Here is a 27,469-nt window from a genome sequence, read left to right as displayed (position 1 = left end):
ACACCACTGCAGACAATTTGCCCAAAAGGATAAAGATAATTGAGTGAAATAGATCCCTAAATACTTAGTGATACTTTGAAACTGCCTTCAGACAAAATGGAAATTTATACAAACTGAGCCACTAATTGGCAACATTGTGGACAGTGTCTAAGGGGGTTGGGGTTCACAGATTTGTGCCTGATATGGAGAAAACATTTTTTGTTATCTCAGAATCTTAATGTTAACCTTCACCCTAAAAGACAATGTGTGTGCACCTATCTCCAGCACCCTCCCTCTCCCACAAATGGAATGTATACATTTTAACTGTTTGTTTTATTCTTTGGTGCTGCATTGCAGCACTTCCTCCTTTCTCACCTAGGCAAGAATGATGTTGCAAATAGGTGCATAGATGTGCTAAAGGGTTCTGCTGGGCTTCAGAATTGGGCAAAGACCTTTGGCATATCTGTGAATGCGTGGGAGGACAGCCCAGGTGAGGTCCAGGGCCTGTGTTTTTCTGCACATACATGCAAGCTTTGCACATGTACAGATGCATCGAAAGGGGTCTGCCAGGTCCCCGAAAACCAGACAGATTCAGACAATCAAAAATGGTGGTGCCCATGGACTGATTACATTTCCTCTTTAATAGGCCCTGTTCTGGAGCCCAAAGGCTTGGGAAAGCCTCCCATTCCCTTGTGCACATCTTACCTGGTAGCCACACCTCATTATAATTCTCAGCTCTCCACATGCCTTTTTATAATAGTTGACTGATGTTCAAGTCTCTATCTGCTGTGGGAGCCTGCCGCTGTGTGAAAAGGCTGACTGCTGACAGAACGCTCAAAAGGTAAAAAAGCTGCCTGTTTGTTTTGAGGATTCTACTGGTGGGCTATCCTGACATGAGTTTGTTTAGTTGCTTGGATGAGCAGCTTTTTTTTTTGTTTTGTTTTGCTGTACAAAGTTCTCATGCACTGAATCTGTTTGCTGCTTTGCTAAATAAATATGCAGGGCAAGCCTGCTTGCACCATTACTGTGTCAGGCATGATTTACTGCTCCTGCTACTACAAGTTGAGCCTGTCCTGAAAACCATAAACTGATCAGCCTTAACTTTGCGACCACTGACAGGTTAAGTTACTAACACTGACCATCTTGTTACAGTGGCTTCTAATTAATTAGGCAGCAAGTAAATGTTGTCCCTGAAGTTGATGTGTTGAAAGCAGTTCGTTGTGTATGGGGTTGCATAGCCAAAGACGAGGTATGGTACCCATGCTGACCTGTGTTCAAAAGTGTCTACAATGTGCACATGAGTATCAGAACTGGACTTGTGGATGGCCGATTGCGTGTGCGTTGCAAGAAGAAGGCAGGTTGTTGGATGCTTTTGGGAATGCTCGGATGGGAAACCTTGTGTCCTGCCATTCGTGTGGATTTTACTTGACACGTACCACCTACCTAAACATTGTTGCTGACCAAGTACAAGACCGAGTATTTCCTGATAGCAGTGGCCTCTTTCAGCAGGATAATGCACCCTGCCACACTGCAAAATCGGTAAGAATAGTTTAAGGAACACACTGAGTTTGAGATGTTGACTTTGCTTCCAAATTCTCCAGATGTCAATCCAACGAGCATCTTTGGGAGGTGCTGAAAAAAAGTCAGATTTAGGAAGGTCACACCTTACAACTTACAGACTTAAAGGACCTGCTACTGATGGCTTGGTGCCAGATCCCACATTATACTATCAGAGGTCTAATATCATTTGCCTCAGTGAGTCAGCACTGTTTAGGGGGACCTACTCAATATTAAGTGGGTGGTCATAAAGTTTTGGCTTATCGGTGTATGTTTGCATTAGTTGAACAATGCAAATGATTGTGCCAAATATGACTAATTTGTTAAACCATGAATATTTTAGCCTCACCCACAGTTTTGTAGCAAAGAGTTCCACTTAGAACCCTTCAGCCTTGTTCCCTAGGTTACATTTTTGGGGTATACATAGCTGCTGTGTCTGTAATATCTCTGCTCAGCTCTGTAATGACCTATTATCAGTATATTTTCTTGGTGTTCCTTTATTTTGTTTTAAGTTTAATTTGACAATAAGAGACACTAAAGGCAATCTGCAGGCCTGTCTGGAATAGGGGCTTCATTGCGAATGTGACTGCTGTGAGCTGTGTTCCTCTTGCCACCTGCTGCATAGCAGAAAGTCCTTACTGATCAGCCTGTTCTGTTATTAGAGAATGCATTGCACTCATGGTTGTAAACGCCTGATGCTTCACAGTTTCAGTGTGCTGGGTAAGTTGACAGGCAGTATTCATCTCTTCATAATGCACTCAAATTACAACTCATTCAGTGACAGTGGAAGTAATGCAAAGCTGGTCACAGAAAGGCATTCAGACCTGAACAACTCAAAACCATTTTTTTTTAATGCGAATGTGAATGCGTGAAAACAAAGTAGCAGGCATTGTTACAAGAGGTTTTAGGGTTTTTTTTGTGCTTTTGAGTGTTTCAGTGTCTTGAAGCTTAAGTGTCTTGATCACAGCTACATTCTTTAGGCTATTTATATTTTTATACCATCTTCAGGAATGACACAAAATTGTCTGATTTTGTCAGTCAATGGTAATCTACCAGCAGACAATACATTGCTCTTTTTTAGATAGAAAAGCAAGACACTTGAACTATTATTATTATATACTATACATTATTATACAGCAACCTAAAAGTCCAAAATCTAAAGGCATTAATATGGACTAGCCAACTTGTTTAGGTCTCATTTACTTAAGCACCGTGGCCCATACCACGTTACTGAGCCATTTGTTTATTTGGCTGGAGCTGTGTTACTCTATGGCAAGGTTTCTCAGGGTTCTTCCAGAGGTTGCTAGGGGTTCCTTGAGCAATGAGCAACTAAGATAAGTTCCCACTGACATCATTGATCTTTTTGGCTCTTTGTAAGAGGGTCATTCTTTCCAATGGTCACAAGTGTAAGTATCATTCTTAATACTAATGTATCATGAGTTGTAGATATAGTAATTTATAGCAATGGTTCCTTGAGAACGGAAGTGATATTTGAAGGGTTCTTTGTGTTGAAAAGGTGGAGAAAGGCTGATCTATGGGGACACAATGGCTGTACTGACACTGCTGTCAAATGCACACTGTCTGTCTTTTGGGACATACACACCCATCTCTGCATGCCTATCAAATTAGGACATGCATCTGCATCTGTACAACTACTGTGCCCCCTTAGAGTAACATAGGCTGCTTGCACACAGCTCCAGCCAGCTCCAGCCTCAAGATGCTCATACACACTGTATGGGCCACAATGCCTACATGAATGAACCCTTAGGTGTTAATAGTAGAACTGCCACACACTGAGCGATTCACACAGATTATACAATGAAAAATATTGAAATATCAACAGATGCTGAGGTATAGGCAGCCGAAGTTGTGTATCTCAAGTTGAAACTTTTTTAATTATTTCTACAGTAAGGAGGTTTAGGAACCCTGTGCTTTTATTGGGGTGTTTTTTTTCCCTGCCTACAATTCCATTGGTGAGTGAGAGGAAACCCTATTTTAAAGAGAGTTGTCTTGAAATAGGTGTTCTATTTTCCCCTCTATACTGATTCTGGGGACAACTGTAACTTTTGGATTTCAAATCCCTTTCTGTTCGAGTGATAATGGTCACTGGTACAAATGGAGAGAGTGACTCTCCCCAGCAGGGATGAAAACAGTTGTAAAACCCTGCTGAAGAGTTCCCTTCCCTACTTTAAAAAAATTTTTTTGTCTTCAAAGTACATGAAATACAAATTTACCGTATTTTTCGTTCCATAAGACGCACCTAACCATAAGACGCACCTAGGTTTTAGAGGCAGAAAACAGGAAAAAAAAAAATTCTGAACTAATGGACTGCAGACATAGTACAGGGATGACCAGAGACTGCGGACAGCACAGGGATGACCAGAGACTGCGGACAGCACAGGGATGACCAGAGACTGCGGACAGCACAGGGATGACCAGAGACTGCGGACAGTACAGATGACTGCTGACCTTTGGGGAGGTGGGGAGCGGGTACCTGAATTTGACAGGTACCCGCTCTTACTTCCACAGAGTTTGTTTGATCTTACCTGTTCCTCGATCCAGCCGCACGCTGTCTTCCCGGCTTCTGTAATGACGCTCGGCATGACAGCCGGGTGCCCAGTGCGCATGAGCGAGAAGCACTTGCGCTTTGTAATTGGTCCGGCGGCTTCTGGGATCGGTCATGTGTCCCAGGTACCGCCTTACCATTCACAAAAAGCACCGCTTCTTGCGCATGCGCACTTGGCACCTGGCTGTCATGCCCAGTGCCCGCACTACACAAGCCGGGAAGACAGCGCGCCGCTGGATAGAGGAACAGGTAAGAACAAAGAAGTAAGAGCGGGTACCTGTCCAATTCAGGTACCCGCTCTCCACCTCCCCAAAGGTCAGCAGTCCTCTCCATAAGGTCCCGTTGCAGAGCTGAGCGGCCGGCCCGGTATTCTGCATGGCGGCGGTGGAAATACCGGACCGGCCGCTTTATATTCGCTCCATAAGACGCACTAACATTTTACCCCCTTTTTTGGGGGGAAAAAAGTGCGTCTTATGGAGCGAAAAATACGGTAAATCTTTGCTTCAAGAGTGGATTCTCACTTTCCAAACATCCTTTTATTGTAATAGACAGCCTTTTCACACTATATGCGACTAAGTAGACATTGCTGAACACAGATTTGTAAGGAAACCCCTTCTGTAATTATAGAATATTCTTTTTATTTCATTCATTTGCAGTGAGAAGTTCATTACAGATCGGCTTCTGTTTCATAAATTTACATCTGTTCAACACCCCCAAGCAATTTTTTTCCAACACACTGGCAATATGCCTTGTGTTTTATGGAATGCTTAAATGTGTTCATTAATGCTTAGTGATGCATTCCAATGCATTTAATGCTCTTACAGCCAAAACACTGTAAAGGCCTACAGAAATTGTATTGTTCTAGTGTTGCCTGTACATGCAATATGTGTGACATTTTGAACAGGGCATGGTGACTAAATAGTTAGCACATACACATTACAGTGTTGGGATAGTGGGGTGCAATCCCACCAGGCTTACATGTTCTTGCTTGTATTGGTCTTCACATATTTAATTTATTGTTTGTGTATCAATGTGTCAGGGACCGCCGCAGCGCCTTCCCCGGCGCACGCGCACTAGCGGCGGTTCGCGCCGGGATACAAGCACCAGGTCCCGGCGGGCCACGGCTGACGGGAATCCGCGCATGCGCAGTAGGAGCCGCGGGCGCGCCCTGGGCGGCCAATGACAGCCAGGGGCGCGTCCTGGGCGGCCAATGACAGTGTAGGGCACGATATTTAAAGATGCCCTGCGCTGTCACAGGTTGCCGCAAGATCTGATCTGTAACCTGAGTTCCTGTGCCCTGAGTTCCTGTGCCCTGTGATTGTTGACCCGGATTGTTTGACCTCTCTGCCTGCTCCAGCTCTGACCCGGATTGTTTAGACTACGCTGCCTTCTCCTGAGCTTGACCCGGATTGCCCCTGACTACGCTGCCTTCTCCTATCCTGACCCCCGGCTTGTTTGACCATTCTGCGGACTGACTACATTACTGACCCTGCGTGTGACCTGACAACTCTCTGCCTGCCGACTCTGTACCTCGCCGCCCCCCACGGTGACAACCGCCTGTTTATCCTGCCTGGTCCTGCCGGCCTCCTCACATCTGGCTCTTCTGGTGTACACACATCCCCGGAGGTTCCCTCTGCCACTGGTGGGATTGCTCGGAGGTCGTGACCTGGTCCTGGTTCTGCTCCAAGTCCATCCCCACCATCAGGGGCCCTGGTGAAAACGCAGACCGGGACTTAGACTCCACGCTTCGGGTAATCCTGTCAAGTGGGCTGCCAGAGGCACCACCTGGCGGATCCGTAACACAATGGTAACTATGTTAGAGAGTTAGCCATGTTAGGTGTAGGGGCTAATATGACCTAGTTAATATTCTCAGAAGAGTTTGCTACAATATATGAACACTGTACAAATTAGTAAAATAATAGTAGTAGAAAGGCAGGTGCCAGTGTTGGCCAGTAATACTAAAAGAGCTATATTCGGCGGCATAGGAACAGGAATCTGAGAGGTTGCAAAGCAAGATCCATTATAAGCAGCCCAAGATACATCTGTCTGAGGAAAGGGTTATGTGGTTTGCCTGGAGCCCAAGCTTATATCTTGTAGCAGGGCTCTCAATTGTCATGCTATCTGTAAGGACCCTGCCATAAGCTGGAGTGTATAAAAAACAAAATAAGGTCAGCACTAACCCAAAAAAATCAAAGTGAAAAATATGATGTGTAGCTGCATGCAATGGGTACTGATATACCAAGTGCTAAAAAGAGAAGTTGCAGCGCTAAACACAAAAATATTGAATAATGTCAATAGATAAATACCATCAAGTGCGAAAAAATAAAATTCACAAGTCCATTGGTGTTCAAACCACTGATTGTTAACTGTGATAAACTGAATAGTCCCAATGTCAACTGTGTAATAAATCTTCATCCATTCATCCAGGAACAACAAACGTGTCACCTCTACCAATGGCTAGAATGAAAACTCACCAGAAGATGTTGCTGTTTAGAAAAACAGCAATAGTGTTTGTATGATAATAAATTCCCAAGGTACGATTCTTCAGTGTATCAGGAAACTCAATAGTCCTCCTCATATCCCACTCCACCAGATGTCAGTACATGTACTTTTATCCTCCAAAAACCACCAACAAATCTTTCATAGTGTAGTAGTTTTAATGAGTTCATATACTGTATGCACAGATAAAATAGCCAATTAAAAACAAAGAAACCGCTGTGTATTCACTTACATAAGGGGCCACCAGACACTCGGAATTGCGGAATGACCTCCAGCAATAACGCCGTTTCGTGTGACAGCGCGTCCTCAGGGGTTCATAAACTAACAAATAACAGCAGCCATCAATATGTTGCCCTTCTATACAGACGGTGAGACGTCACTTCCTGTCTGCAGCGCCATTTTCCTGTGGTCTAAAGGAAGTGTAATTACATCACATCCGTATCGGCGCCATTTTTCTTATAGTCTTGAAAGACCAAGACACGGCTGCCATTATGTTGAAGATCAACTCACAGGATTGAACAGATTACAAAAACCGGACCCATTCTATTAATCCAGAAAACCTAAAAAGGATAAAGCAAATACTTAGATGGGCTACATACTGTATCTTGATAGAACTAAAATCACAATAATAAATACATACTGACAACTTTTTCTGGTTTAGGGAAAATCTCAAACTGAACAAAATATGTATAATAAAAACAGAAAAAAATATATAATAAATAACTAAATACTATATTAAAGAAAAAATATTAATTATATAATATATAAAAATTAGCTGGCATCAATAACACAATTATTATCCCAATCTACATTTAAACCTAATGGGACATAAGATTTTATGTCATACAGCCATTTCATTTCAAGTTTAGAAATTTCTCTTCTACAGTGGCATCCTGTCCAATGAGGTTGTAATTTAGCAATTGCCATAAATTTGAGGCCCCTAGGGCCTCTATTGTGATGTTGCCGGAAAAACTATGTTTTTTTTTAACCCTATTTTTTATATTGTAAACATGTTCCCTAAGGCGAACTCTCAGCCTTCTAGTGCTCCTACCAACACATTGTTTCTGACATGGGCACTCCAATAGATACACTATGTATTTAGATTCACAGGTCATACATGTATCAATGGAGTATTGTTTACCAGTAACCGTTAAAGCAAAAGTCACTACTTTTTTTCTTCCTAGTATTAACTGTACAAATCATGCATCTATTACAAGGGTAAAATCCTTTAGGATGCATGAAAAAAGAGGGTGAGGGTTTTGGAGGGCCAATTACATTTGGGGCAAGTTTATCCCTCAAATTAGGGCCCCAGACGCCCTATTGGACTATTGGACTGCTTGAGGATTCCTCAAAATGGGTCTAAAGCCATGTGTTTACCATGCGACCACGAAATAAAACTTTGGTCCCATTTTCAGTAATTCTTGGTGTGCTGGTGACATTTCTTCACTTGGATTGTCTACGGTTCTCAGTCTATAGTCACTACATCACCCAGCAATACTGAACATCCGTCTTCAGGAGCATGTGCATTGGGAATATTGCATTTGGACAAATTTTAAACAAGGGACACTCCAGCTTATAATTATTTTATTATTAGATTTTACGATGTCGCACAATTATTGTTGGTTCAACCACATGTTTTACTTGCAAGAGAGGGGGGTAGCTATGGGTGCAAAATGTGCCCTTAGTCTGGCCAATTTATGTCAAAGTGGGAATCTGAGGTTCTTTTCGATAAACAATGGGTTAATTTAGTTTTATATAAGCGATACATTGATGATATCCTCCTTTGGAAGGGGGATGAGTCATCATTAATTGAATTTATTGCCTATTTGAACCATAATAATTATAACATCAATTTGTCATACATATATAGTAAGGACATAGTCAACTTTCTAGATTTGATGTTGAGGATTGTAGAGGGAGAAATTTACACAGTCTTTTTTTAAACATCTGATAGGAATAGTTATACTCCCTTGGAAAGTTGCCACCACCTCTGGCTCAACAATGTTCCTAAGGGACAATTCTTGAGAATGAGGCAGCATTGTTGTGACATGGAAGATTATATTGAGCAAGCCAGTTTACTTCCAATATTGTATATAAACCTTTATAAACCTTTTTGTGATATATTACAATAAAATAAACTAAATTAAAACATATAGTGTTCAAGAAATCACAAAAGTCCAAAAACCAAAAAGTGTCCAAAAAGTGTCCCAAAAAATGTCCAAAAAATCCCAAATTTTCAAACTTTTTCATCAAATAAAAGGATTGACTCAGACCTTCAGACGAAGTCCGGAAGTGACGAAACGCGTTAGGAATAGGAGTCAATCCTTTTATTTGATGAAAAAGTTTGAAAATTTGGGATTTTTTGGAAATTGGACTTTTTTTTTGGAAAATATTTTTGGGACACTTTTTGGTTTTTGGACTTTTGTGATTTTTTGAACACTTTATGTTTTAATTTAGTTTATTTTATTGTAATATATCACAAAAAGGTTTATATATAATATTGCACTTTCTAGGGAGGAAGTATGACTTTTTGAGGGGTGTAAAGGAGAAGGGTATACATTTATTCAGTTTACTTCCAAGCCAAAAACAGATATTTAGAAAAAGGATATAGGGATACCTTGTTAGGTCCTCCTAAACAGAAAAAAGAATATAATTTTTTGCCCTTTTATTATAATGTTTCTGTTTAATAAACCCAGATGAAACAGATGCAATCCAAAAGTATAAACGAAACCAGCACTCAAATCTTCATGCAGACTAGAAGGAATTTTTAATGTCAAACGTTGAGGTGCAGCCCTTCAAAGAACGGGAAATCTTGGTACTGGTAAACAAAAGCAAACAAGGGCGCACTCTCATCGTGCATTACCGTGGTACACCACAAATTTATTTAGAAAACATATAGATGTATACTCACAAACCAAAGAGAATATAAAACAGATCAGATAAATCCGTAATGTCAGTCCAATGGCATACTAGACCCTTATAGGGATAGGCTAACTCGTTTCGGGAGATGGACTCCCTTCGTCAGAGCTAAAATGTAAACCTATCCCCTCCCTCCTAGATTGTAAACTTGAAAGGGGCAGGGCCCTCGAACCTCTCGTATATTGTCTTGTTAGTGTATTGTCTCATGTACTGTCCCCCACTATATTGTACAGCGCTAAGCAAACTTTTTGGCGCTATATAAACACTGTATAATAATAATAATAATAATAATAATTTCTAACTTAGATGTCCTTAAACAGGTTTTTATCTCCTAATGTGAGGTTACTAGATGTCATAAACACGGTTCATTCCATAAACAGGTTTTTTATCTTGCTCTCAGCAGAATATCTTGTCACTCTGCTCCTTTGGCTAAAGAAATGACATCAAGTCTCTTCTCATGCCCCTGGCATTTGAACAACAATGCTTTATTGTAAAAATTACCCAAGAAAAGGGTCCAAGGCCAACACATTTCATAGGCATTACAGATGGATAGAATGAGATAATACAATGTTGTAGGTTATCAATATTTAATTCATCTTGAAGTATATAATAGTAAAGTAGGCTGGGAAGGGAATAAATATTTGGGGAAGCCTCCTTCCTTTCCTGGAGAGGGTTTGTGTATATGTGTAGAGGATCCAGTCTTGGCCTACTGCCTGGGAAAAAAGGTGTTCAAGACGTCCATTACACCCTGGCTTGTTGCATGGGGAAAGTATATCTCCAGAGAGGCCCACTTCATGTTTCTCAGACCTGCTGCCTGGGAAAGAAATCCTAAACTTGGTCATTTGCCAGTTCTGACGTTAATATCTACTAGTAGCCTGTGAGGGGGGCTAAAGATACCTAAAGGTGGTGGTCCGTCTGGCCTTCCTAATGTGCTCATGGCAGAGCCATAAAGACGCTGAGAATCCACTGAGAAAATACTACGGAGTGGAGGGAATTTTTACTCCTGCTTTTGGGTATCCTGTACCCCCAACCCTGTATCCCCTAGATGTTTCAGACAACATTTGCTAAAAGGATAGGGAAGGGGAAAGGGAAGTCTGCCTGCCAGTCATTATTGGTAGGCCATTGAGTGTTTGGGTGCAGCTTAAAAGGCAAATCATTAGTAGAAAGGCTAGGATGGATATATATATATATATATATATATATATATATATATATATATATATATATATATATATAATAGTCATGGCCAAAAATATTGGCTACCCTGCATTTCTGTCAGATGATGCATCACTTCACCCAAACAATTGCTGCAAATGTCTTGGCATTCTCATGTTTAATTCTTTTGTTTGTATTGGTATGACACAAAACAGTGGAGAAACAAAAAGCCAAATCTGACACATTCCACGCAAAACCCCCAAAATGGACTGGACAAAAATATTGGTACTCTCAATTTAATATTTGGTAGCACACCCCTTGGAAAAAGTAACTGAAATCGTTCAATCAAGCAATCAATAATTTCTTACCTCTCTACTGGAATTTTGCACCACTCTTCTTTTGCCAACTGCTCCAGATCTCTCAGATTGGAAGGGTTCCTTTTTCCAACTGCTGACAGAAATGCGGGGGTGCCAATATTTTTGAGTGTGTATGTACAGTGGGGCAAAAAAGTATTTAGTCAGCCACCAATTGTGCAAGTTCTCCCACTTAAAAAGATGAGAGAGGCTTGTAATTGGCATCATAGGTAGACCTCAACTATGAGAGACAAAATGAGAAAAAAAATCCAGACAATCACATTGGCTGATTTGGAAATAATTTATTTGCAAATTATGGTGGAAAATAAGTATTTGGTCACCTACAAACAAGCAAGATTTCTGGCTCTCACAGACCTGTACCTTCTTCTTTAAGAGGCTCCTGTTTGAACTTGTTATCAGTATAAAAGACACCTGTCCACAACCTCAAACAGTCACACTCCAAACTCCACTATGGTGAAGACCAAAGAGCTGTCAAAGGACACCAGAAACAAAATTGTAGACCTGCACCAGGCAGGGAAGACTGAATCTGCAATAGGCAAGCAGCTTGGTGTGAACAAATCAACTGTGGGAGCAATAATTAGAAAATGGAAGACATACAAGACCACTGATAATCTCCCTCGATCTGGGGCTCCATGCAAGATCTCACCCCGTGGGGTGAGCAAAAATCCCAGGACCACACGGGGGGACCTAGTGAATGACCTGCAGAGAGCTGGGACCAACGTAACAAAGGCTACCATCAGTAACACACTATGCCGCCAGGTACTCAGATCCTGCAGTGCCAGATGTGTCCACCTGCTTAAGCCAGTACATGTCCGGGCCCGTCTGAAGTTTGCTAGAGAGCATTTGGATGATCCAGAAGAGGACTGGGAGAATGTCATATGGTCAGATGAAACCAAAATAGAACTGTTTGGTAGAAACACAACTCGTCGTGTTTGGAGGAGAGAGAATGCTGAGTTGCATCCAAAGAACACCATACCTACTGTAAAGCATGGGGGTGGCAACATCATGCTTTGGGGCTGTTTCTCCGCAAAGGGACCGACCAGGACGACTGATCCATGTACAGGACAGAATGAATGGGGCCATGTATCGTGAGATTGAGTGCAAACCTCCTTCCATCAGTAAGGGCATTGAAGATGAAACGTGGCTGGGTCTTCCAACATGACAATGATCCCAAACATACCACCCGGGCAACGAAGGAGTGGCTTCGTAAGAAGCATTTCAAGGTCCTGGAGTGGCCTAGCCAGTCTCCAGTCCTCAACCCCATAGAAAACCTTTGGAGGGAGTTGAAAGTCTGTGTTGCCCAGCGACAGCCCCAAAACATCACTGCTCTAGAGGAGATCTGCATGGAGGTATGGGCCAACATACCAGCAACAGTGTGTGCCAACCTTGTGAAGACTTACAGGAAACGTTTGACCTCTGTCATTGCCAACAAAGGATATGTAACAAAGTATTGAGATGAACTTTTGATATTGACCAAATACTTATTTTCCACCATAATTTGCAAATAAATTCTTTCCAAATCAGCCAATGTGATTGTCTGGATTTTTTTTCTCATTTTGTCTCTCATAGTTGAGGTCTACCCATGATGCCAATTACAGGCCTCTCTCATCTTTTTAAGTGGGAGAACTTGCACAATTGGTGGCTAAATACTTTTTTGCCCCACTGTATATGTGTGTGTGTGTGTGTGTGTGTGTGTGTGTGTATATATATATATTGTGGGTGTGTGTATATATGTATGTATGTGTATATATACACATACATACATATATATATGTGTGTATATATATATATATATATATATATATATATATACACACACATACGCATGCACACGCGTGCACACACACCGCAAAAAATTAAAGGGATACTTTTTAATCAGAGTATAGCATCAAGTCAATTAAACTCCTGCGTTATTGATCTGGTCAGTTAAGTAGCAAAGGGGGTTGTTAACCAATTTCAGCTGCTTTGGTGTTAATGACATTAACAACAGGTGCACTAGATGGCCAACAATAAGACTATCCCCAAAACAGGAATTGTTTTACAGGTGGAGGCAACTAACATTTTTTCCCTACTCAACTTTTCTATTTTCAACAATTTTTGCTTTTGGCTAGGGCCAGTGTCACTACTGCTAGTATGAAGCGATACCTGGACCCTATAGAGGTTGCATAGGCAGTCCAGCTCCTCCAGGATGGCACATCAATACAGGCCATTGCCAGAAGGTTTGCTGTGTCTCCCAGCACAGTCTCAAGAGCATGGAGGAGATTCCAGGAGACCGGCAGTTACTCTAGGAGAGCTGGACAGGGCCATAGAAGATCCTTAACCCATCAACAGGACCGGTATCTTCTCCTTTGTGCAAGGAGGAACAGAATAAGCACTACAAGAACTCTACACTATGACCTCCAGCAGGCCACTGGTGGGAATGTCTCTGACCAAACAATCAGAAAGAGACTTAATGAGGGTGGCCTGGGAGCCCGATGTCCCCTAGTTGACCCTGTGTTCACTGCCCAGCACCATAGAGCTCGATTTGCATTTGCCATTGAACACCAGAATTGGCAGGTCAATCACTGGCACCCTGTGCTTTTCACAGATGAGAGCAGGTTCACCCTGAGCACATTTGACAGATGTGAAAGGGTCTGGAGAAGCCACGAAGAATGTTATTCTGCCTGTAGCATCATTCAGCATGACCGTTTTGTGGTGGGTCAGTGATGGTTTTGGGGGGCAAATCCATGGAGGGACACACAGACCTCTACAGGCTGGACAATGGCACCTTGACTGCTATTAGGTATCCTTGGACCCATTGTCCGACCCTATGGTGTTGCAGTGGGTCCTCAGTTCCTCCTAGTGTATGGCAATGCCTGGCCTCATGTGGCAAGAGTATGCAGGCAGTTCCTGGAGGATGAAGGAATTGATACCATTGAATTGCACCTACGCTAGCCTAACCTAAATCCAATACACCTGAACACCTCTGGGATATAATGTTTTGGTCCATCCGATGACGCCAGGTTGCACCTCAGACTGTCCAGGAGCTCAGTGATGCCCTTGTCCAGATCTGGGAGGAAATACTCCAGGGCACCATCTGTTGTCTCATTAGGAGCATGCATACAAGCACAAGGGGCCGTACAAACTACTGAGAACATTTTGAGTTGCTGCAATGAAATTTCAGTAAAATACTGCATCATTTTTTCACTTTGATTTTCGGGTGTCTTTGAATTCAGTCCTCTGTAGGTTGTCGGTTGATACAGTAATTTTCATATCCAGCAAATGATGGGGCATCCTTACGTTCCAAACACATTACCCAGTCCATATCAGTATAGATATCCAGCATGAGATTTTTCCCCATTGAGACATGATGTGTTTTCAAAGTGTTACTTTAAAATATATATACTGTATATGCTGTTTCATAGCCAGTCCACCCCTATGTCAGGAGTCGTCCTTAGTGTTCATGATACAAAGCTGACAACACTGGTGGCTCAGTCTTGCAGATTATGCCAGTAGAACAGCTCTCCTGCTGTTAATATGCAGGGTTGGGCTGTCACTTTTAGAGCGAGTCCCGTTTTGTGTAGTAGGAGCCCTGATAAAATTTTCTGATGCACACAATAGAATTGGCTATCAAATTGACAACCAAGCACTACAGGGCTCCAGAGACAGCAGAATCCTGCTGTCAAACTAACACAAAGAGTGGAACTCAACTTTAACAGACAAATAATACACATTTTTCTATAACCTGGGACTAACAATGCACGTGAACCCCCACGGTTACCAGACTGAAAATATGCATTCTGCCTATACTGACTGAGACTGACAATACACATCCTGCTAATACCACAGACTGATAATACACACCCTGCTGATACCAGACAGTGACACATAGCTTCATAGACAAGTTAAAAAATACCTATATAAATTAAGTTCAACCAAAAGACAAAAATAAGTGAATTAAATTCCTACTTCCTCAGAACCCTTGTTGAGTTGATCCAGTGAAATACAAAATAAAATAAGTCCAGTTTACTCCAGTAGAGGCAAAACGCCTTCCTGATCCTCCAAGGCAGTCCGATACCCCCAACAATCTGCAGTATTACTACATAAGTATTTAATGTCTATTGATCTTTATTGATCATGCTCAAAATCTCTCTGAATTGTAAGCACATTTATTTTTTTTTATTTGCACTAACATACAATTTTGAGGACAAGCTTTCGGGGAGTGTAACTTGTCCTCAAAATTGTATGTTAGTGCAAATAAAAAAAGTATCACGGACAGTACTCAATTGTTTCTGTCGCAAATGCACTAATACGGCTACAATCACCTCAAGCACATTTAATGACAGTTCTCCAGAAATATCCATTTCCCTTTCTGTAATCTTCATTTAAGAGCCACCACTTGCAGCTAGTAACAAGTATTAATGCTCACCAAAAACAAAACAAAAAATTCCCAATTTCAAACATGTTTCAACATTATAGTGTACTAATCAGTGGGGTACAATGGTGAAAGTGCTCTTTATGGCTGTGCCAAAAGCAAACACAAAGGGGTTGATTTACAAAAACTGGAGAATGCAAAATCTGGTGCAGCTCTGCATAGAAACCAATCAGCTTCCAGGTTTTATTGCCAAAGCTTAATTGAACAAGAGTTACTTGTTTTTTGCTAAAGACCATAAAACACATCCAAAACAGAAAAAAAGTATAGGGTCTGCTGACTCCTAAAAATGAGAATTCAGATTTAAGTGTTACGAAACCCACAACAGTACAATCAGTCTGTATATGCAGTAAAACATGCTTGTTATACTCACTGTGGAACCCAAGGGGTTAATCCTCTGCATTGTGTAAAAAGGCTGTTTGATCTCTTCTTGTCTGCCCTCCTCTTGTTGAAATGACCACCTGATATAAAGTGGACCTGTGGTCACATGCATATGCTTAGTTTGGTGTGTATTGCTAGAGAGGTTTTTCTTTTCTTGGGAGAGTGCACGTGATCAGCACAGGGTCAATCAGCACTGTCTAGACAGAGGGTCAGAGGTTTCACTTCCTCCTAGAGCAGAAAGAAAACTCCTCCTACAAGCTTTAACCAGTGCTCTGCTGAAGTCACAAGCTGCTCTAACTGCTGATGAGAAAAGGTATTTAGCAGTTTATATTTACTAAAATAATTGCATTTCCATGGTGTGTGTACTGTGTGAGACCAGATATAGTGAATGCAGGGTCCTGGGTTTAGTAACACTTTCACACCTGGGAATAAGGAGAAAGGCAAATGTATTAAATGTTTTTTCTTTAACTATGTATACAAAGGATCATGGTGCTGCGGAGATATGGAATAGAGATGGTAGGCAATATTTACACAACAATTACATGGAGTTGCTTAAAGCAAATATGGTCCTAGACAATTACACAAAATTAATAAAGCTTGCGTACCAGATGGTCTACACAGACCATAACAGCTAAGCTCTGCTAAGCCATCGGTTCTCTTTGTGACTCTCTAATAACTTATACCAGTATTATGGTGTGAAAAATAAGGTATGTATCTCTGAATAAAAAAATAGGATATTCATCAACTAAGTTTAAATATGTAAGTTTGCCTTTTCTCATAGTTAAGAAATTTATGGACTTGTTAAAGGACTGCATAAATGTAAAATTCCATTGAAAATTATATAAATTATTGTCAGCATGGAATTATGAAAGACATGTATTGGCAACGAAACTCGAACTCTTCTACTAAGAAGCACCTAGAAACTTTATTTTTACATATTTACAGTATTTACATATTGTCATCTCTAAACTAAAAGAACTTAAGTTACATAATAGGGTCAGTGAGGAAAAGGTAATCTGTTCAAGTTCTTTTAGTTTAGAGATGACAATATGTAAATACTATAGCTTGAAAACAAAATGTAAAGGCTGCATTGCGTTCACTGAGACCAATGATTCATACTCTGGTCTAAGATTATATATGTCATGTCCCAAGGTTTGGTTTTGGAGCCATTACTCTTTAATAAATGTGATTTTTGGGATTTAAAGCTACATCCAAGAATAGGTTCAATTTTGAGAAATGCAGCTATACATTTTGCGGCTAATAATTAGCATGTAACATATAAAGTAAAGGCAGTAAAATAGTTGAATGAGCTAATGATAGTACACACAACAGTGTGCAGTACTTGTCTGCTTGAATGGCAAATAGAGTGATTTTAAGATCACTACAAAATTCTTGAGAACACACTTAACAAATGGGGAATTGCAAATGTACCCCATTACAATTTAAAAAGATTCTTAACTATAGCAGTTGTGAAAATGGTTAGGTGCTAGGGTCAGGGGTTAAGCTTTATGGCATACATTACTTAATATTGTAAATGTAACTAACAATTACACTTTTAAGCTAATGAATACTGCCATCCTAAGGTTGCAATGGCATTTGCAAGCTGAAAGGGTTTTTTTTTTTTGTTAAACCCTTCAAATTCCTTTGAATGACAATTACTCAGTTCTGCTTTACCAACATGACTTTTTTTTATCATTTTTTAGGAGTTTTCTTCTGGTGCTTTAATCACCAATGGGGTTTTTATTTTTTTGCTATATAAAGGAAAAAAGACCGAAAATTTGCAAAACAGAAAAAAAATATATAGTCTGTTAAAAAAATGTTACAAATAAATGTGACTGGTGTTGACCAGCATGGAAGTGAAGTTCCGTGTGTGGGTATCCCTACCCCTTGGGCGTATAAATATAGTAAAGATTACTTTTCTCCCTAAGCTTCTCTACATTCTCTGTGTCTTACCCATCTTTCCCCATAAAGTCATTTTCTGTATTGATTCCCTTTATATCTTCATTTATCTAGAGTAATTCCTGTGGACGATTTTCTAGGGCCCCCCTTCAAGTATCTACTTCGCTTGGTGGCCTGGCCTGTCCTAATTTCTATAATTATTTTCTAGCCTCTCAGTTGACCTACATTTTATAAATGGCTTCACCCGGATACTCCCAATCCCTCAACTACCCTCTTGTCAGCTCTTCGGGGCTCAGGTATGAGGTTCATTTCCAGGTACCCTTTCTGTGTCTGAACTTTTTTTCCTCTAGATGTATGTTTTGTTAGCCTGGTCCGCTATCTACATTTGCAAGAAAAAGTATGTGAACCCCTTAGGATTACGTGGAGTTTTGCATGAATTGGGCATAAAATGTGCTCTGAACGTCATCTAAGTCACAATAGAAGAACACAGTCTGCTGAGCATAATACTACACAAACATTAGATGTTGCCATGGTTTAATTGCACATAACATGTAAACATTCACAGTGCAGGGAGGAAAAAGTATGTGAACCTTTGGACTTAATAACTGGTTGACCCTCCTTTTGGCAGCAATAACCTCAACCAAACGTTTCCTGTAGTTGCAGATCAGACCTGCACAACGATCTGGAGTAATTTTGGACCACTCCTCTTCACAAAACTGTTTCAGTGTAGCAATATTCTTGGGATGTCTGGTGTGAATCGCTCTCTTAAGGTCATGCCACAGCATTTCAATTGGGTTGAGGTCAGGACTCTGACTGGGCCACTTCAGAAGGCGTATTCTGTGCTGTTGCAGCCATTGTTTTGTTGAATTACTTGTATGCTTTGGGTCATTGTCCTGTTGCATTACCCATCCTCTGCGGAGCTTCAGTTGGCGGACAGATGGTCGTACGTTTTCCTGCAAAATGTCATTATAAACTCCGGAATTCATTTTCCCATCAATGACAGCAATCTGTCCAGGCCCTGAGGCAGCAAAGCAGCCCCAAACCATGATGCTCCCTCCGCCATGTTTTACAGTGGGGATGAGGTTTTGATGTTGGTGTGCTGTGCCTTTTTTTTCTCCACACATAGTGTTGTGTGTTCTTCCCAAACAACTCAATCTTGGTTTCATCTGTCCACAGTATATTTTGCCAGTAGTGCTGTGGAACATTCAGGTGCTCTTTTGCAAACTTCAAACATGCTGCAATATTCTTTTTGGACAGCAATGGCTTCCTCCGTGGTGTCCTCCCATGTACTCCATTCTTGTTTAATGTTTTCCTTATTGTAGATGTGTCAACAAAAATGTTAGCATGTGCCAGAGTTTTCTGTTGGTCTTTAGCTGACACTCTGGGATTCTTCTTTACCTCATGCAGCATTCTGCGCTGTGCTCTTGCAGTCATTTTTACAGGACGACCACGCCTAGGGAGAGTAGCAACAGTGCTAAACTTTCTACATTTGTAGACAGTCTGTCTTACCGTGGACACATGAACATCAAGGCTTTTGGAAATACTTTTGTAACCCTTTCCAGCTTCATGCAAGTCAACAATTCTTGATCGTAGGTCTTCTGAGAGCTCTTTTCTGCGAGGCATGGTTCACATCAGACAGTGCTTCTTGAAACCAGTAAACCCAAAACAGGTGTGTGTTTTTTAAGGGCAGGACAGCTGTCAGCAACACATCCAATATCATCACACTGATTGGAGTCAAGGTTGGCTCATTCCTGGCTCCAATTAGCTCTGGGAGAAGTCATTAAGCTAGGGCCTCACATACTTTTTCCTCCCTGCACTGTGAATGTTTACATGTTATGTGCAATTAAACCATGGCAACATCTAATGTTTGTGTAGTATTATGTTCAGCAGACTGTGTTCTTCTATTGTTGTGACTTAGATGACGTTCAGAGCACATTTTATGCCCAATTCATGCAAAACTCCACGTAATCCCAAGGGGTTCACATACTTTTTCTTGCAACTGTATCTGGGGGTAAGGCCCTTGTCAGCCCAAAAGTGCCATTGTGCTGAAACTCCAACTTTAAATTACTCTACCATCACCCAGATATGCCCTGGTGGATATCGAAGGGGGTTATGCATGTTTCTCAAGTGTATGTGAATGGTATATTAATCTGCTTTGATGTTCTTAAGGAACAGACTGCTGTGTCTAACAAACTCTTCTTTAAATACCTTTTACTACACCACACCATTCAGGCTCAATTTAGGCTGCTGGCGGATCCCGATATGACTAAATTGGTTACCTCTTTTTACAATGTATTGCAATATGTTGGTTCACACCCCTTTCCCTCCTCCTATGAGAATTAGCATGCTTATCTTCCCGACCTCACGGATGAGGATTGGGAGGAAATTACTGAAACCATTTTACAGGATGTTATTAGTACTGCTGATACGTTTGTACATTCAGATTCATTCACCAATTGCATTACACTTCAGCTAAGCTGAATCAAATGGGGTTGATGGATCAAGCCTGTTGTCCCAGATGTGGGGAAGTTTCTGCTGATGTTTTACACATGTTTTGGTCCTGTCCTAGATTATTTTCTTTTTGTGATGAATTGTTTGGTATGTTGGGAACTCCTCTTAGTTTGCAAGCCCCCAGAGGTTGGCCTACTGGGTGTACTTGATAAGTGCAACTTGCAAGCAAATTGTTTCCTTTGATATTTTTTATGCTAAAAAAGCACTTTTGCTACACTGGAATAATCCATCTCCACACCCATTGCCATATGTCTGATCAATCAGGTATTACCTTTTATACGAACTTATTTACAAAGGCCGTGCTTGTCCAAAAAAGTTCATGGCATATGGATATTTTGGCCTCTCAAATGGCGGATTTGGCTCCTTCACAATCCTCCCTTTAAAAGGGTGGAATGTATAGCTTTGTCCTGGGCTTGGAAAGAACACCGTGTTTTTGTCTGTGGTTGTATGTGTTTGTGATTGTAGAAGGATGCATGTATCTGTGTTTCTCTTTTACTGTTGGCTGTATTGATCCGTCCTTGTCTGTGGTACTACTGCATCCACTTACTCCTGCTAAAAGCCGTATTATTCTATCGACTGTTTAAGTTGCACGGTGTTTTGCCTCAAAACAAAGTGTTTTTAACACTACTACAATCGCTCACTAATACACGGATTAGGCTTAATAAATATTACAGCAAAACATGATTTATTGAATAAGTTCTGTTAGTATAAAAACATAAGAATTGTCAGAATTGCAAATCATATTTAGATCATATTATAGCAAGAATAAAGCATCAATACATCACCGGATATTGTAGCATCACCCGTTGCCCAGTGACTGGGGGACTCCAACAGTCAGCAAAGGGGAATCCGGGAAATCACCGCAAGGCACGTCTGCCGCATCTTCAATGAGTCCCAAATTCCCCTAGAATCCCCCGTCTTTTATATACATAGTTTGGAATGTCTTTATCTACTGCCATGCGCAGTATCTCCTGGTTGTATAACGTCATGTATGATTCTGCGGAGTAGTTAGAGTCAACGCGTGATCGGCTGTGCCATCACGCGTAGTTACCGATTTTGATGGAATGCACATCTGGTGAATATCAGCCACATCTCTGGTTTCAACTGGTTTTAACTGGTTTAATGTACACTTCCAACATGTTATTTTGAACTCCAGTTACCCATCTAATGGTTATAATCGTTAGCATTATGACAGTTGAGTGTCAATCACTTCTCATCCATACACCCTATACACTCATGTCACATATGTATCACAATCGGTCCTTGATTGAAACTCAAATGACATAAGTTGCCATAACCACCGTTGGTTTTTTGCAAAATAATTTGTAAGCTATGTAACAATTCCATAATGTCAATAATGCTATAAATATCATAATAACCAGTAGAGGGTGCACTAGAAAATTCAAAACCTTAGTAGCTGAGGGAGAATAACCCAGAAATACATCCCACCAATCATGGGAGGTAGCGTCAGCTATGCTAGATCCTAGTTTTATCAGTCTTCCACTTGATATGGTCGTAGTCACCACATGTTGTGCAATTGTATATTCAATATGTTGTTGAACTTCGATTGATTTATCCATTAATTGTTTCAAAATTGTTAAATTAAATTCCCAATTGGGAATTTCCAATGAATCACTTTTCCAATATTCCTGAACCGACTCATCCTTATCTCCTTGTAATATAAAAGTTTCATTATGCCACATTAAAGAAGATATATTACTGATACAACCTGAATAGGGAACTTTCATTCCTCTGACTGCAGGAATGTCAGTTACCATACACACAGTTTGTGGCACTATTTCTACCATCATTTCATAAGACATAGGTAGAATGGTCCATTTACATACATTTACAGTGTTCTGCAACAAACATGGCTCATATACAGAAGACTGCAACTTACATATTTTTCCCTCAAGAGTATTATCACAAAATGAGAGATCATGAGTTTTGTTATTATTGTCTACATGGGTGCCATAAAACTCTGGACTCCAATAATGCTGAGCACCAGGTGCACCAATAATCAATGGCATTACAACATATTTACACATTGTAGTAGTTTTAGTAACATTATACATTAATATTGTTCCAAGACAAGTAGTGTCATTGCAGATCATTTTCTGAGCTTCTAAATGTACCCACATGTTTACTGGGATACTTTTGTTAAATGCGGTCCTCCACACTAATTCATTTCCCGTCATTAACATAGCCTGCATATTCATTTTCTGTTGTTGCTCATATATGGTCTGCAATGTACATACCTACCAATTAATAAACTTTGTAATGTTAGTATCAAAATCTGTTAAAAAATTATTTGAAGCATTTACTAAATGGAGCATCGCATCATCTATTCCGGCAGCTATACTAGCTGGACGGAATATAGTAGGCATCCATTTAGCTTGCATAGTTAGAGCATCATTAATCTTACTACCAGCATTAGACATTCTATTTGCTAGTGTCTCAATATCAAACCCATTTAAGGTTCCTGTTAGGGAGCCGTAACCCCCAAGCAATGTATCATACCACGCTCTTTTTTTTCGTTTCATACAGTGTTTTACAGTACTTGGGAATGTTATTTGAGCATGTATCACAGTTTTCTGTGCATGTTGACCCACTTTTTCACATGTAGAAGGCAATCTTTTAATATGTCCGGGGTCGATATGAGTAGTGTTTGAATTTACAAAGATTAAGTACTGACCCCACCATGATCTTCCTTGGATTTTACTGGCGTTGGTACAAGTCATAATCATTGTCTCATTAAGAGCAAACTGAAAGACAGTACTTGGTTTTAGTCTTAGCGGTACAGTTTCTCGTTACGGACCTCCTATTTGCAGCTGACAAATAAATGAAGCTTGCTTCCTGATGGCAATAGCAAATGCTAACTTCAGAGATTACATTTCACACCTTCATTTCCATGAACCGCATATGTTGGCTTGTAACCCTCTATTGGAGCTCCTGTCCATACAGTACCATTGAAGGTTATATTTAGAATGGGGCAGGGCTGATTAGTTGGGCATATAAAATCATCTTGAGTTCTATTCGTACGCATGCGTTTCCAACCCCAGCTCATTCTGGCATTGCCGGTATCTGTTACTTTAACTCCCGGCGTCCACGCTCCGACCTCTAATTCCACCAACCACACGATACCAAGGATTCCAAGACTGAAGGTAAGTACATTGTTGCTCTGTGAAAGACAATACAGTATGAATCATTCCCGCAAATAACATTTTTCTTGTGGGACATATTCCCACTTTTCTATGCCTGGTTTCATGATCAGTAGGGTGCGGTCCTTACCAACGGCTATTACTTCTGCAGGTTCCGGGGGACCAGATGCCCCCTGTACCCAAATTTTAGCCCCCACATTAACTGTGTTAGTAGAGCCAAAGCCTTGGTCTCCTCTAACCATTAACTTTGTGGAAGCTTCGCCTTCTTTGATGTTAGCGATATACAAAGGAATCAAAAGCAATTGAGCCACCCGGTCCTGGGCTGGCAAGATCATGGACTCCATACCAATAATATATTCTTTTATAGGAACTATCAGTACAGGGTATTTTTGTGGAGGTATATTCCTAATTTTTAAGGTCACTTCAGTTTGTACACCTTCAGTCACCTTCCCCCCCCAACCCTGATATTTTTACACTGGGGGTCCTTTAAATTTATTTGGATTTCCATAAATTAGAGTAGCCTCTGCCCCCGTGTCTACTAATGCTGGCACTGTTTGTATATTACCCCCTTCCCAATGGATACTCACCTGTAAATATGGCCTATCATCTTTTTTAATCCATACGGGGGCTTGGCTGGCTACTCATGCCAAATTATCCTCTTGCGATCCTAACAGATCTTTGGGAGAAGCTGAGGCTGTCTGAATTTTTAAAGCTACCATGGTTGCTATTTCTTCCCAGGAATAGATTTTCTAAAACTGATCCCAACCAGGGAAATCTGCTGTTTTCCCTTTCTCCTGTTCCCTTTCTTGTTTCTTGTCTACATCCTTATGTTCTTTTAATCTTACTTCGGCACTCTTCTTATCAACCTTCCTTCCTGACAGCACTTTTTGCTTGTATAATTTCCACAATACTTGTGTATCTTTCCCATCAATGTGTTCTTTAGGAACTCCAGCTTTAAGTAAAGCCTGGAACATATCTTTCCAGGACAGGTGATTATCCACATTCCCCTTCTGTCAAAGGGGAGGTGAGTTATTGCTCTCTCTTATCTCTGGAGGAGGAAGATTTAACCCATTCTCCCATATCCTGAAATTCAGCTATCTTATCCACTATCTCTTCCCATCTACTATTATTTAATGATATTAACAATGTCATGATTACATATTTATACATGATTACAGGTTTATACATTCCTAATTATCCTTTTTTGGGCAGCTAATGTCATGGAAGTATCCAGATATCTATCTGTTTCATCCATAACCATTGCTACCTTCATAGCTTCCTCCTTACACCTCCTGTTTCTATTTTCTTACTCCTAGTAACTGGTTCAGGGTCCGGGCAACCGGGTCCTCCTGGACAGTCATCCCAAGCATCATCTGATGAGGAATCCCATACATCAGCATCCCATTTACCTGGATCCCAATTAACTGTGGCTGCTGCTATTGCCTGCTGCACTTTTCCACGGTTCACCCTTCCCCTTCGTTTCCTATACTTATTTTGGGCCACTTTTACTGCTGCCATCTCAGCTATATTTTGATAATGTTCTAATTTATCTTTCAACAATTTTTGCCCACTTTGCAGAAGAACAATTTTACCTTCTTGTTCTATGGTCTTCTGCTCTAGCTGATGGTAATCCTTCATTACCTGATGTAATTTCTTATGAATCTTCCTGTATGCAGTTAGCAAAATCCAACTGCGTCTGCCTAAAGCTACTGCATCACCTGCCTTGGCAGGGATCCCCTCAAGTACATTTACAACATCAAGGGGTTCGATACCTTTAAACTTACTATCCCACGATTCTGCCAACCCTGCACCTGACAATTCCTGTGCTAAAATATCATATGGAGTCTCGGTCCAGCCGGGAATCTCCACCTTATCAATCTTACCCTTCGCTTTTCGCTTAAACATATCTGGTTCTTTTCTAAAATGCCAGGTAGCTAAATCTCCGAAATTTGTTGGCAAAATGCCAAATGTCAATATTTTGCACAGAGGCCCCCTGGTACCTAGGGGTCAACGTGCAAAAATCAATTTTTCAAAATAAACTTCCTATTAGGAGATATCTCTACTTGGCATCCTGCCGACTACGCCAATTTATGTTTTGCCTCAAAACAAAGTGTTTTTAACACTACTACAATCGCTCACTAATACACGGATTAGGCTTAATAAATATTACAGCAAAACATGATTTATTGAATAAGTTCTGTTAGTATAAAAACATAAGAATTGTCAGAATTGCAAATCATATTTAGATCATATTATAGCAAGAATAAAGCATCAATACATCACCGGATATTGTAGCATCACCCGTTGCCCAGTGACTGGGGGACTCCAACAGTCAGCAAAGGGGAATCCGGGAAATCACCGCAAGGCACGTCTGCCGCATCTTCAATGAGTCCCAAATTCCCCTAGAATCCCCCGTCTTTTATATACATAGTTTGGAATGTCTTTATCTACTGCCATGCGCAGTATCTCCTGGTTGTATAACGTCATGTATGATTCTGCGGAGTAGTTAGAGTCAACGCATGATCGGCTGTGCCATCACGCGTAGTTACCGATTTTGATGGAATGCACATCTGGTGAATATCAGCCACATCTCTGGTTTCAACTGGTTTTAACTGGTTTAATGTACACTTCCAACATGTTATTTTGAACTCCAGTTACCCATCTAATGGTTATAATCGTTAGCATTATGACAGTTGAGTGTCAATCACTTCTCATCCATACACCCTATACACTCATGTCACATATGTATCACACACGGTCATGTCAATTTTGTTGTTGGGCTCTGTGCAGATGACTTTCATGCCATCACCCTGGTTTAGATGGCTTCTGTTTTGTATACTTAAGAAAAAAACGAAATCATAAATAAATATCTAAAAAAAAAAATTACTGGTATTGCAATAATTAAGGACACTGTGACTGGTGTGGTGATGATCAGGGACACTGTGGCTGGTGTAGTGATGATCAGGGACACTGTGGCTGGTGTAGTGATGATCAGGGACACTGTGACTGGTGTGGTGGTGATCAGGGATGTGTGTAAACAACACAGATCTCTCTCCTGTCAGGGTGGAAGTGCTGATTTTTATCTCTCTGCAAAGCAGGGAGATAAAAGCCAGCAAGTCCCCTGGTACACAGTTTAATCCCTCGCTAACACACAGTTAACCCTTCGGTCGCCCCAGATGTTAACCCCTTTCTGCCCAGTAGTGTCAGCACTCTTTATTAGCACTGGTCACTGTATTAGTGTCACTGGCGATGACAGTCAGTTCCCACCCTTTGTCAGTGTCAGAATGCCCACCATACTATTGCAGTCCCTCTATAAGTTGCTAATCACCGCCAATACTAGTAGAAAAAGAAATACATAAAAATGCCAGTGTATATATACCACTATTTGTAGACACTATTATTTTCACGTAAACCAATTAATATACACTTATTTTGATTTTTGTTTTTTTATCAAAGACCTGTAGCAGAATACATTTTGGCTTAAATTTATGAAGAAATTTTATTTATTTTTTATTGGATATATTTTATTGCAAAAAGTAAAAATATATTGTTTATTTGTAAATATTTTCGATCTTTTTTCATTTATAGTGCAAAAAATAAAAAACCCAGTGATGATCAATTACCACCAAAAGAAAGCTCTATTTGTGTGAAAACAAAAGACATAAATTTAATTTGTGTACAGTGTTGCATGACTGCACATTTGTCAGTTAAAGTAGCGCAGCACTGTATAGCAAAAAATGGCCTGATCATGGCCTGGGGTAAATCTTACGGAGGGCAAGTGGATAAAAGGGGTTGGGGGGTAACTGCACTTTGAAGGCTTTTTACCTAAATGCAGTGGAGTTCGAGCCCCCCCTTCCCCCCCCCCCAAAAAAAAAAGTCAGTAGCTACAAATACTGTAGCTGCTGACTTTTATTAGGGCACTTACCCGTCCAGGCTTCCGGTGTTGTCCTCACCGAGCCAATCGGGTGCTGGCGCCAACATCTTGACTAAGGGAAACCAGCGATGAAACCTTGCAGCTTCACAGCCAGTTTTCTACTGGGCTGCACTTTGTGAATGG

General features: G+C 40.7%; 1 protein-coding gene and 1 pseudogene across 2 annotated transcripts in view; one reads left to right on the top strand and one right to left on the bottom strand.

Annotated features, from left to right (window-relative positions):
* Positions 1-27,469, top strand: part of RND2 (Rho family GTPase 2) — a 531,702-nt gene that overhangs the window by 197,729 nt on the left and 306,504 nt on the right. The window lies entirely within an intron of this gene.
* Positions 20,914-25,924, bottom strand: LOC149457278 (uncharacterized; annotated as a pseudogene).

This window comes from Staurois parvus, unplaced genomic scaffold (assembly GCF_062004578.1).
Source record: "Staurois parvus isolate SC_StPar_1 unplaced genomic scaffold, SC_StPar_1.0 ptg000328l, whole genome shotgun sequence".
NCBI lineage: Eukaryota > Metazoa > Chordata > Amphibia > Anura > Ranidae > Staurois > Staurois parvus.
The sequence above is the reverse complement of the archived record's forward strand: the minus strand, read 5'-3'. Positions and strand labels throughout refer to the sequence as shown.